Below are 10,614 nucleotides of genomic sequence, written 5' to 3' on the forward strand. Positions count from 1 at the left end.
TGGAGTGGGGTGAGTCCAGACTTGGATAAGTAACTTTAATCTGATTACTGGATTGGAAATAGTAATGTGTTAGATTACTCTTTACTGAAAAAAAGGTCAGATTAGAGTAACGCGTTACTGACATCACTGGTGATTATAACCAATAATCCTATTGTCATTTAGCAGACCTCCAATTATGTACTAATAAATGTCTTAATCAATAGAGCATGTAGTGAAAAATTTAAAATAAATGTCTAATTTATTATTTTTGTAACAAAGAAATTATAAAGTGTAGTATCTGTAAGAATTTAAAATTGTTATGTAATGCAGTTATGGTCATGTTAAGCAAGACGAGTTGATACAACAATGCATTTTGCAGTATTTTCTTCATCTAAACACCATAAAAAACTATTTCCACAGGAAGTTGGACAGTACTGTGTGTACGACTGATTTAATGATGAGCTAATAGAGAGAAGTTCTAATAAACTGTATAATACTAATCTTTTTACTACTGCTAATATGCAGTGCAGCCATCTTGGATTCTGAACTCAGGGTTAATGAGGCTCTCCCGACTTTAGAGTGATAAATCTGACCTGTGGGGGCGTTCCACGTGAGAATTTTCATGTATGTAACGCAGCTTTAGATCATATGGAAATCCCTGTGACCCCCAACAGAAGGTGTGTACACTTTTCTGTAGAGGAGCTTCTAAAACATTACACAATTTAATTCATGTTTATTAGTGGTTCCTTTTAAAAGAGAAGAAATTATTAAATCATCAAGCAGATTGGTGATCTTGTGTTGATGAAGTGATGAGGTGTGTTGAGTATGTTTATAGATCTTTATATATTTAAACAGGGTCAAACATATAGGGACAATATATGGACAAAAGTATGCCTCCCATTATTCACTGTGCCAATATATCCATGTTATCTGCTCCATAGAGTCTTATTCTTCTTTTATTGCTACAGTAACTTGACAAGCTGTGTGTATGTGTGCATTTCCGCATATGTGTCTGTGGTTGGTGCAACTTAAAGTACACTGTAAAATTTAATATGTTGATTTTACTTATTACAATTTAGGAAATTGATTGATATCTGTGGCATATAAACTCTAAACTCTCATTTATAAGTGTTACTCATATTACTCATATTACAAAAGTTAATATAACCAAAGTTAAAATAACAATTGGTTTCTGTCATCATTGATTTGCATAATTCATATTGCCTAATACCCCACCACTCTTTTCCACAAGGGCTACTTTACCTTGGGTGATTAGTCAACGCACTAAAAAAAACGTACTGATCTTATTCAATGTTTTATTTTTTTTCTATTCATTGTAAAGAGGTAGTAAAGAAGTTTTAAATAATCCCAAATTCAAATTCAGAACTCTTACAATCGCCTACAAGGTGATGACAGAACAGGCTCCTTCCTACCTGCACTCGCTCCTGAAGGCTTACGCTACCTCCCGGCCGCTGCGCTCCTCCAATGAACGTCGCCTCGCTTTACCAAACAAACATTCACACAAAGCAATCCAGACTGTTCTCATACAGAGTTCCCCAATGGTGGAACAAACTACCTTCCACTACCAGATCAGGAGAATCTCTCACTATCTTTAATAAACTCCTGAAGACAGAGCTCTTCAAAGAGCACTTACTCTCCTAACACCTCTAACTAACTACCTTCTACTACCAGATCAGGAGAATCTCTCACTATCTTTAATAAACTCCTGAAGACAGAGCTCTTCAAAGAGCACTTACTCTCCTAACACCTCTAACTAACTACCTTCTACTACCAGATCAGGAGCGTCCCTCACTATCTTTAATAAACTCCTGAAGACAGAGCTCTTCAAAGAGCACTTACTCTCCTAACACCTCTAACACACTAACTACTTCTAACCCCATTTCCTTCTTCCCCTCCTTCACTTCTCTATCCCTTTATTTCCCTTCGACCTCCTTTAAGCCCTATCTAAAAATGGGTTATCTAAATTCCTATTACTTTTGTACTTCATTATTGTAAGTCGCTTTGGACAAAAGCGTCTGCCAAATGAAATGTAATGTAATGTAATGTAATGTAAAATACTCTGAAGCGTTTCGTTTTCTGAGGCTGGTAACTCTTGGTCTTCCTTTCCTGGGTGGTCCTGATGAGAGCCAGTTTCATCATAACATTTTGATGCTCTTTGTGACTGACCTTAATGTGCTAAATTTCTTTCGGGATCAATAAAGTATCAATCTATCTATCTATCTATCTATCTATCTATCTATCTATCTATCTATCTATCTATCTATCTATCTATCTATCTATCTATCTATCTATCTTGAAGTATTTTTTTCTTTACTTAGTTGAGTAGTTCTTGCTTCTCATAATATGGATTAGAACATTACTCAAATAGGGCTATTCACTGTATACCTGTAACTCTACCTCTTCACTACTTTACAACTGATGCTTTCAAACACATTAAGAAGCAAGAAATTAATTTAAACAAGTCATTAACTCTTGATGAGTTCAGCACAGCTGTTAACTGAAAGCCTGAATTTCAGGTGACTCTACTTCATAAAGCTGACTGAGAAAATGCAGCCAAGATGTGAAAAGCTTTCTAATCTAAGCAAGAGGTGCTACTTTAAAGAATCTAAAATATATAAAACTATTATTTTAGTTGATTAAATAATTCATTATGTTTATTTTCATAGTTTGTATGATTTTAGTGCTGAATTGACAATGCAGAAAATGTCAAAATAATACATATGTACGGTTTAATTTAAGGTGTCTAAGCGTCCAAGCGTTTGACTGGTAATTTAAAAACAATATAACCAAATATCCAAGGGAACGTAGCCCTGGTGTGAAGGCTGCACAGTAATGGTGAGTTAGTGCTGGTAAACATGGCCATTATGCAAATACATGATTGCAGGGAGTGATAGGGGAAGACGCATGGGTTAATTATGGTGCTTGCTACATTATTTAAGTAAAATCTACTAAGAGTCTTTTATACAAAATTACAACTTTACTTTTCTAAAATTACACAAGTAATCATTATGATATTGTGAAATCCTTTTTTTTTTTTTACTAATTAAGAAAGTAGTGATGTTACCTTTTACAGTGTAGCTGAAAGCAGTCATCAGAAGACGTGTCCACAAACATTTGAACCTACGCTGAAAAAAATTATGAGTACAATTTACTTAAAAAAAGTTTCGCAACTTTCTGCATTTGCTTTTTTTTAAGTAAATTTAATTTCAGATACATTTAAGTAATTTTAACTCGGTTTTAAGACTTAAATGTTACTTAGAGTAAATAAGTGAACTGAACTTCAGTCAATCCTTTCTTTTAGTAAACTTTATTTAATTTCTGCATACAAAATTACCTAATTACAATTACTTAATTGATACAATATTACTCAAATAATTTATTATACATAATATATTATAATGTACTTGAAATTTAAATATTTTTAGTTAAAACACACATATTACACTGTCACAACACATGAATGGCATGTAATATATTCCTTTAAAAAATATAATATTGAATGCAGAAATGAAGTAAAGTTTACTAAAGGAAAGGATTGACTGAAGTTCAGTTCACTTATTTACTCTATGTAACATTTAAGTCTTGAAATCGAGTTGAAGTTACTTAAATTTATCTGAAATTAAATTTACTTTAAAAAAAGCAAATGCAGAAAGTTGCGAAACTTTTTTTACGTAACTTTTACTCATCTTTTTTTCAGTGTATAGTGTGGACGTTGATTTTACAGTGTGGTTGAAATCACTTTTACTCTCAGTGTTCTGGCCTCTTTTTTGATGTCCATAAACATCAGCAGAAACTGGACGGACCTTTGACCTCTGAAGGCATGGGAACTATAGCTGGGAGCTCAGCAACACACACACACACACACACACAGACACTCTCACATACACGCCCTGACTAGGCCAAATCAACCCCTATCATAGATGCCAGATACACACACACAGACGCAAGAGCTCAGCCCACGCCTGCTCTCACACACACCCCAGAAACACACCCAGGCGCAAGAACTCATCCCACGCTTGCTCACACACTAACACACACACACACACACACATGTGCTCTCACAGATACGTTAACACACACTTTAATGAACGCAGAAACACAGATGTGAGCTGCTCTGCCGCCCACACACTCCTAAACACACTTACACAGAAATACACTAATGCGTAAATACCTGCCCACGCATGCGCACTCGTGCGTAGATACACAAAGACACATACACCCGCACAGTGCAGGGAATCTACACACACACACACACACACAGATCTACTGCTCAACACCCGCCTCAGTGTCACTTAAATCCCTTCTAGTTTGGCTCCTCTCTCTCTCTTTGTCTGTCATGTGTATGTGTGTGTGTGTGTGTGTGTATCCTACACACTTTCACATTCAAACTCTACCTCTCACTCTCTCTCTCACACTCTTACACACTCTCAGTGAGCCTGTTCACTTCTCACCAATCCTCTGCTCTCCCTTGTACTCGTTCACACCCTTTCCTCACTTTTGCCCAATTCTTTTCTCATTCTCTCTCTCTTTTGTTCTTTCGTTCTCTTTTCCTCTCTCTCTCTCTCTCTCTCTCTCTCTCTCTCTCTCTCACTCTCAGGGTGTTTTCACACCTAGCAAAGAAACACCCAAAGGAAAACCCAAGCTCACCAAAATGCATCCCAACAAACCCTGTGACGTTCTTGTTCTCATCACTGATTGGTCAGAGCTGTCTGGGAGCACAAAAGTAAATACAGGAAAAAGATCCTGTGTTCTGGACTGGAGCAGATTTCTGTACAGTTTAACATAACTATCTCTCTTTCTTATTTCTCTCTCTCTCTCTCTTTCTCTCTCTCTCTGTTACATGCTCAGTTTGCACTGTTCACTCTCTCTCCCCCTTTCTCTCTCTCTCTTTTAGTTTGTTCACTTTCTCTTTCTCCCTTTCGTATTATCTCTTTCTCACCCTCATACTTAGCCTCTGTGTGCATGTTACACTCTCATCCATTCTCTTTATCTCTCATTCACGTCTTATTTCTCTCCTTCTCATTCTTACATGATCAGTTTGCACTTTTCACAAACCCTTTATCCCTCTGTCTTTCTTATTTCCTTCTTTTTTATGTTCATTTTGCACTTTTCACCAACTCTCTATTTCTTTCTTTCCCTCTATCTTTTATTCTCTCTTCTTTCTTTCTTATTTTTTTTTCTCTTTTACCATCATCAGTGTTTGTGATCAATTCTCGCTAAAATCTCTCTCTTTCTCTTTCTCTCTCTCTTTGTTCATTTACTGGCTTATTATCTCTTTTTCTCCATCAGTGTGCTTGTTCATTTCTCAACAACTCTCTCACTTTCTCTGTTTTTATCTCTCTTACTTCATCTGTTCATTCTCTTTTGTCCCTCTCTTTTTTCTCTTATCAACAAACATAAACTCAGTGTGCATGATCAGTTCTCACCAACTCTCTCTCTCTTCCTCCCTCTCTCTGTTTGTTAATAAGGTAATATAGAAATATACAGATAACTTTACAGTATACACAACATACACAATACACACAATAACAAAACACCATAGACATATAGACATATGGTATTGCACGGATGTACATTAATTATGACTAAATATATAAATATACGATGCTATATACATGTGCAGATATCTGCAGTATATGTGTGGAAGTAAGGAAATAGTCCAGACGGTTGTACTGGCTGTTCAGCAGCCTGGTCGCCTAGGGGAAGAAGCTATCTCAGAACCGACTGGTTTTGGTCTTCAAGCTTCAATCATCATATATACAGTCAATGTTAGTGATCAGTTCTCACCAAATCTCTCTCTCTTTCTCTCTCTCTCTCTCTCTCCCTCTCCATCTCTCTCTTACATGCTTAGTATGCACTTTCACCAACTTCCTTTTTTTCACTATCTTGCTTCCTCTCTTTTAATCTGTCTCTCTCTCTCTTCATCTGTTCATTCACTTGTGTCCCTCTCTTTTTTCTCTCACCATCAAACATAAACTCAGTGTGCATGATCAGTGCTCACCAACTTTCATCTCTCTCTATTTTTTTCTATCTCTCTCTCTCTCTTTCTGTCTACTTCTCACTGTTTCTCTCCACTCAGTCACACACATGCACACACACACACGCACACATTCACACACACCCTGCCGGGAGAAGAGCACAGAGCTGCATACGCATGTGTGTGTGTGTGTGTGTGTGTGGGCGTAGTGGTGGGGTGGAGGAGGAGGGGAGGTTTTGGCTGCTGACTCGAGCTAGCGCTCTGGCAGCTGTGTGAGATGGAGCGGGCTGGGTGCGGAGGCGCGTGGGCGTCTGCAGTTCCGCGCGCTGTGGGGTTGGGGTGGTGGGGTATAGTGGGGGTGGTGGGGGGCTGTCAGGCTCAGAGCGAGGCCCTGCGGCTCACACGCACCGCCGTCACTGCATGGGAAGCGCTGAAGCCGAGCGCGCGCTTTCCGCTACCCAGAATAATAATAAAACTGCTGCTGCTGCTGCAGGAGGGGGAGTCCGCAGACACAACCGTGAGAGAGTCTCAGCATCCCGTCCAAATTCAGACCTGAACCTCTCTTACTGTCTGCAGCCCATATATACTGTATCATACACACCACATAACACATGGACAAAAGTGCTGGGACACCTGATCCACACCCGATCCACTGTTTCTACAGATATCAAGTGTAAAATTTAATTAAAGAGTTTATCCTGCACTTTAGGTTGAATTTACTTTAAAAATTTGAGGAAATCGGTTGCCTTAAAAAAGTTAAGTTAGCATAACTTAGAACATCAAGTTATTCCAACCAAAGGGGAAGTTGATTTAACTTTTTTATTTTGTTATACTGTAAGACCGGATATGTTGAGTTTACTTAACTTTTTTAAGGCAGCCAGTTTGCTCAAATTTTTTAAGTAATGAGGAATAAAAACTTGAGTTAGCATAAATTAAAACATCAAGTTATTACAACTAAAGGGGAAGTTGATTTATTTGTAAGGTAGCTCAGGGGGAATCACTACACACTGATGGTGAGTGTTAGTCAGAAACTGTTGGACACACCCAGTATGCAAATAGATTGTGACAGAAGCCAATGGAAATAAGCTAAGTTACTCAGTTATTATAAGTTGGTTCTACTTAAAAATCTTACTTTGAATAGTACAGTATATGTGCCCACAAATGTAACTCAACTAACTCAAAATAGTTGAATATTGTTTAGAAATATCCAATTTCATGTAAAACAGACTTAAATCATTTGAGTTCAAACTACTTCTGGGTTTAAAGTGTCCTCTACTGTCCAGAAAAATTGCATAATAGATTTAGGAAGAACCATTGCTGTGAGGATTTGATTGCATTCAGCAGCAAGTGCATAAGTCAGGTCAGGATATTGCGATAGAACATCTGATAGATCACACCTTAGCCCATGTCCGTCTTGTATTTTTTCCTTTTTTTTAATCACAGAAGGCTTGGTAAAGCAGGGTTTGTATATAGCACTGAATATGTTAATGTGGTTGGCTTTAACCATGCCACTAAAGTTAAATTTTGCATCCAATCATTGTACCAATGAGAAGCAATGGTGCATGTCAGCGTTAAAAGGTGCAAGAGCGTACAGAGTAAATCTTAATAGGCACAGTAACAGATACGGTAAAGAAAATAGTCTTAACTATAGAGAACTTACCTACTGAGGTAACTCTTTTTCCAGGGTTGACTGTTAAAAAAAGGACGATCCAGGTAAAACCTAGCCTGGTGGCAGCCCTACACACTAAGAAAAGTGAGTACAGATTTGTACTTAAAAGAGTACAAAGCTTGTCGCTGGGGCTGTACCTTATATTGAGGTACAAAAAGTACCTTTCAGTGAAAGTCTTTTTTTGTACCCATGGTTTTTGTTTAAAAATTATAAACATTATCGTCAACTAAATATGGCTCAAAAACTCAAAATCAAAAATTACCTGGCTTTCAAATAAAAAACTGCAATTTAAATATATGTTGTTTATTAGTACAGTGATGCAGAATACTGAATGTATCCTTTGTCTGGTTAAATGGTACAAATTTGTACTTATTGCTGTTAGAAAACACTTTGTACTTCAAAGAGAACAAATCTGATCCTGTAAAGACCAATACTGTACCTTTGAGGGTACAATTATAAAGAGTGTACCTTTGAGTACAAAAAAGTACTCATATCGTACCTCTGTTTTTTAGAGTTTACATGTGATACAACTGAGCATTCTGACCAGATTTCTTAACTTCACTCACAAGAAAACACCACACAACTTATACAGGTGTGGCTGTTTCAAACACTTTATATTCAATACTGCTATCCCATGAGTATACTGATGATATTACTATAATATGAGCCAAATATTACATTTAAAAATATAAAATTGGTTAATTTAAAGGTTAAGAAAACAAACCCTTGCTCTATTTATGAATGCACTTAAGGTATTGACTTTAAAAGAACATAATATCCCTGACATTAAAACAACCAGAGTGAATCACGTTCTCTAAATTAAATAAGAGAATGAATTGTGTTTTTCCGAACGTCTTGGGATTTCCACTGGTAGTGTGAGACACACATAATCAAATAAATTACGTCTGTTGTGTTTAAAACTGAATCATGTCCCACATTTCCTCGTCTATTCTGAGTTATGGGATTTTATATAGTACATTTCAGTTGGGAACTTGGAGTTGAATCAACACGTTGCATAAATTCAGTTTAGTCTGTTGCTGCTGGGAACTGGAGAGACTGGGCCAGGAAATGTGAGCTGGAAATGTGATTGCAGATTAGCGTTCGCCAACTGGAGTAAATTACAGCATGTTGGATCAATACTGTTCTGAGGGAAAGTCACTGAACTGTGGGGAAATCCTTTACAGTTCAGGTAACAAAAGATTTTTCTTGGAGTGCAGATTAATTTATTATGACTGAGTGGCCTTGTCCCTTTTACCAGGCTGTCATTATGCCATTATTATTAAAAAGCTGTAAGTATTAACTGGCTGGCGTGTGGCTGTATTCCTGCAGTGCGGTGCATTTTAAAATCATTATAAAAGCGTAAAAGTCACGTATTGAAAAAATTATGAATGAATACATTCATTTCCTGCATTTAGATCTTTGAGGCCTTGAGCATTTGTCTCATTTGGAAAGTGAGAGCAGGCAGTGATTGAGAGATCCGGGTGTGATTTGACTCAGATGGGTACGATGAACAGATCGCCTATTCTCTATCGTCTAGTGTGTGAGAGAGAGAGAGAGAAGGATGGGATGGGATGGGATGGAAAGAGAGAGAAGGGGAGGGGGTGGCTATGCATGTTTGGTTTAGTTTGGAGTGAGAGAAAGTCAGAGAAAGAGTGAGAGGAAGAGTGAAGAGAATGAAAATGAGGAAGTGGGAGAGTGCGAGGGAGGAAGAGATGGAGAAAAAAATGGGAGTAAAAGAAAGAGACCAAAGAAAGAAAGCAAGGTGGGGAGAGAGAGAGAAAGAGAGGGGGGAAGCAAGACAATGTAGAAAAGAAAGAGTTGGAGGGGGGTACAGAGAAAAGAGAGAGAGAGAGAGAGAGAGAGAGAGAGAGGTCGTAATGAGGTCAGCTCAGAGCTCAGGGGAAATGAGCCAGAGGCAGTGGGCGTTGAAAGTGTGTGGGCTACCTGTTCTGCTCCGGAGAAACCAGTGTCATTAAAGTGCGGCCTGAAAACAGGCTGAGCCGAGTCCTGATTAAATCCACTCACCCTCCATTACACCACTACACCACTACATCTTCAATCTTTTACACCACTTACAAATTAATATTTCTATTAGGAGTGTTTTTCACCAGATTATTATCTACACCCTGGATTTCTCCAAACCTCGGCATGTATTTATGTCTATTTATGTCAGATGTACATCCCATTTTTTTCTGCTGTGGATTGAAAACATTTGGGTTTGACATTAAAAGATAAATTGGAGACAAACTTTCAACCTTTCAGTTTTTCTGTTTTTTTCTTTACAGCATGCACAATGTCCCTGTGATCAACTGCTGCAGTTTTCCTTGATCTACCTGTTTAACATCTGTTATTTAGTACACCAGTGATGACTTTCTTCTCTAGGACATTCCAAACTGTTGTTCTGGCTATGGACAATATTTGTACAATGTCTTTGATTGATTTCCCATCTTCTCTTAGCTATATTCATTTTTTTATGTCAAACCTAAATGTTTTCAGTCTACAATTTAAAAAAAATGGATTGGCATCACTGTTCCACAACTTTTGGAGGGTAAAGGACTATAGGGTGTGGTCTGATTGGACATTGGGTGTTGTGACAAGAGAGCTTAACATTGTTATTTTCCACACTGCCCTATATAAAGGCTCTCATATGCTACTTTCGGGTAGTGTTCCTCCTGGTGAGAGATCGTTAACTACTAGAAATGCCGCTATGATGACATTTTCCCAGTTTTTCCCAGACAAACTTTGTGAAGAGGCGCATCTTCACGACATTCCAGAATAAACATATCCTTTCAGTCTAATATTACAATCACTTACGTATAGTATATCATTATTACGCATATTTACACATACATGAAGTTACATTAGTTTCCAACAACATTGCCTTGGTTTGCTTCGATTTTTTTTTACATGAGTGTACTACATCTCTTAGGCTAATCTTTGGCCACTATATTGTAAAACCCTAGCCACT

Source organism: Astyanax mexicanus, chromosome 11, assembly GCF_023375975.1.
Source record: "Astyanax mexicanus isolate ESR-SI-001 chromosome 11, AstMex3_surface, whole genome shotgun sequence".
Taxonomy (NCBI): Eukaryota; Metazoa; Chordata; class Actinopteri; order Characiformes; family Acestrorhamphidae; genus Astyanax; species Astyanax mexicanus.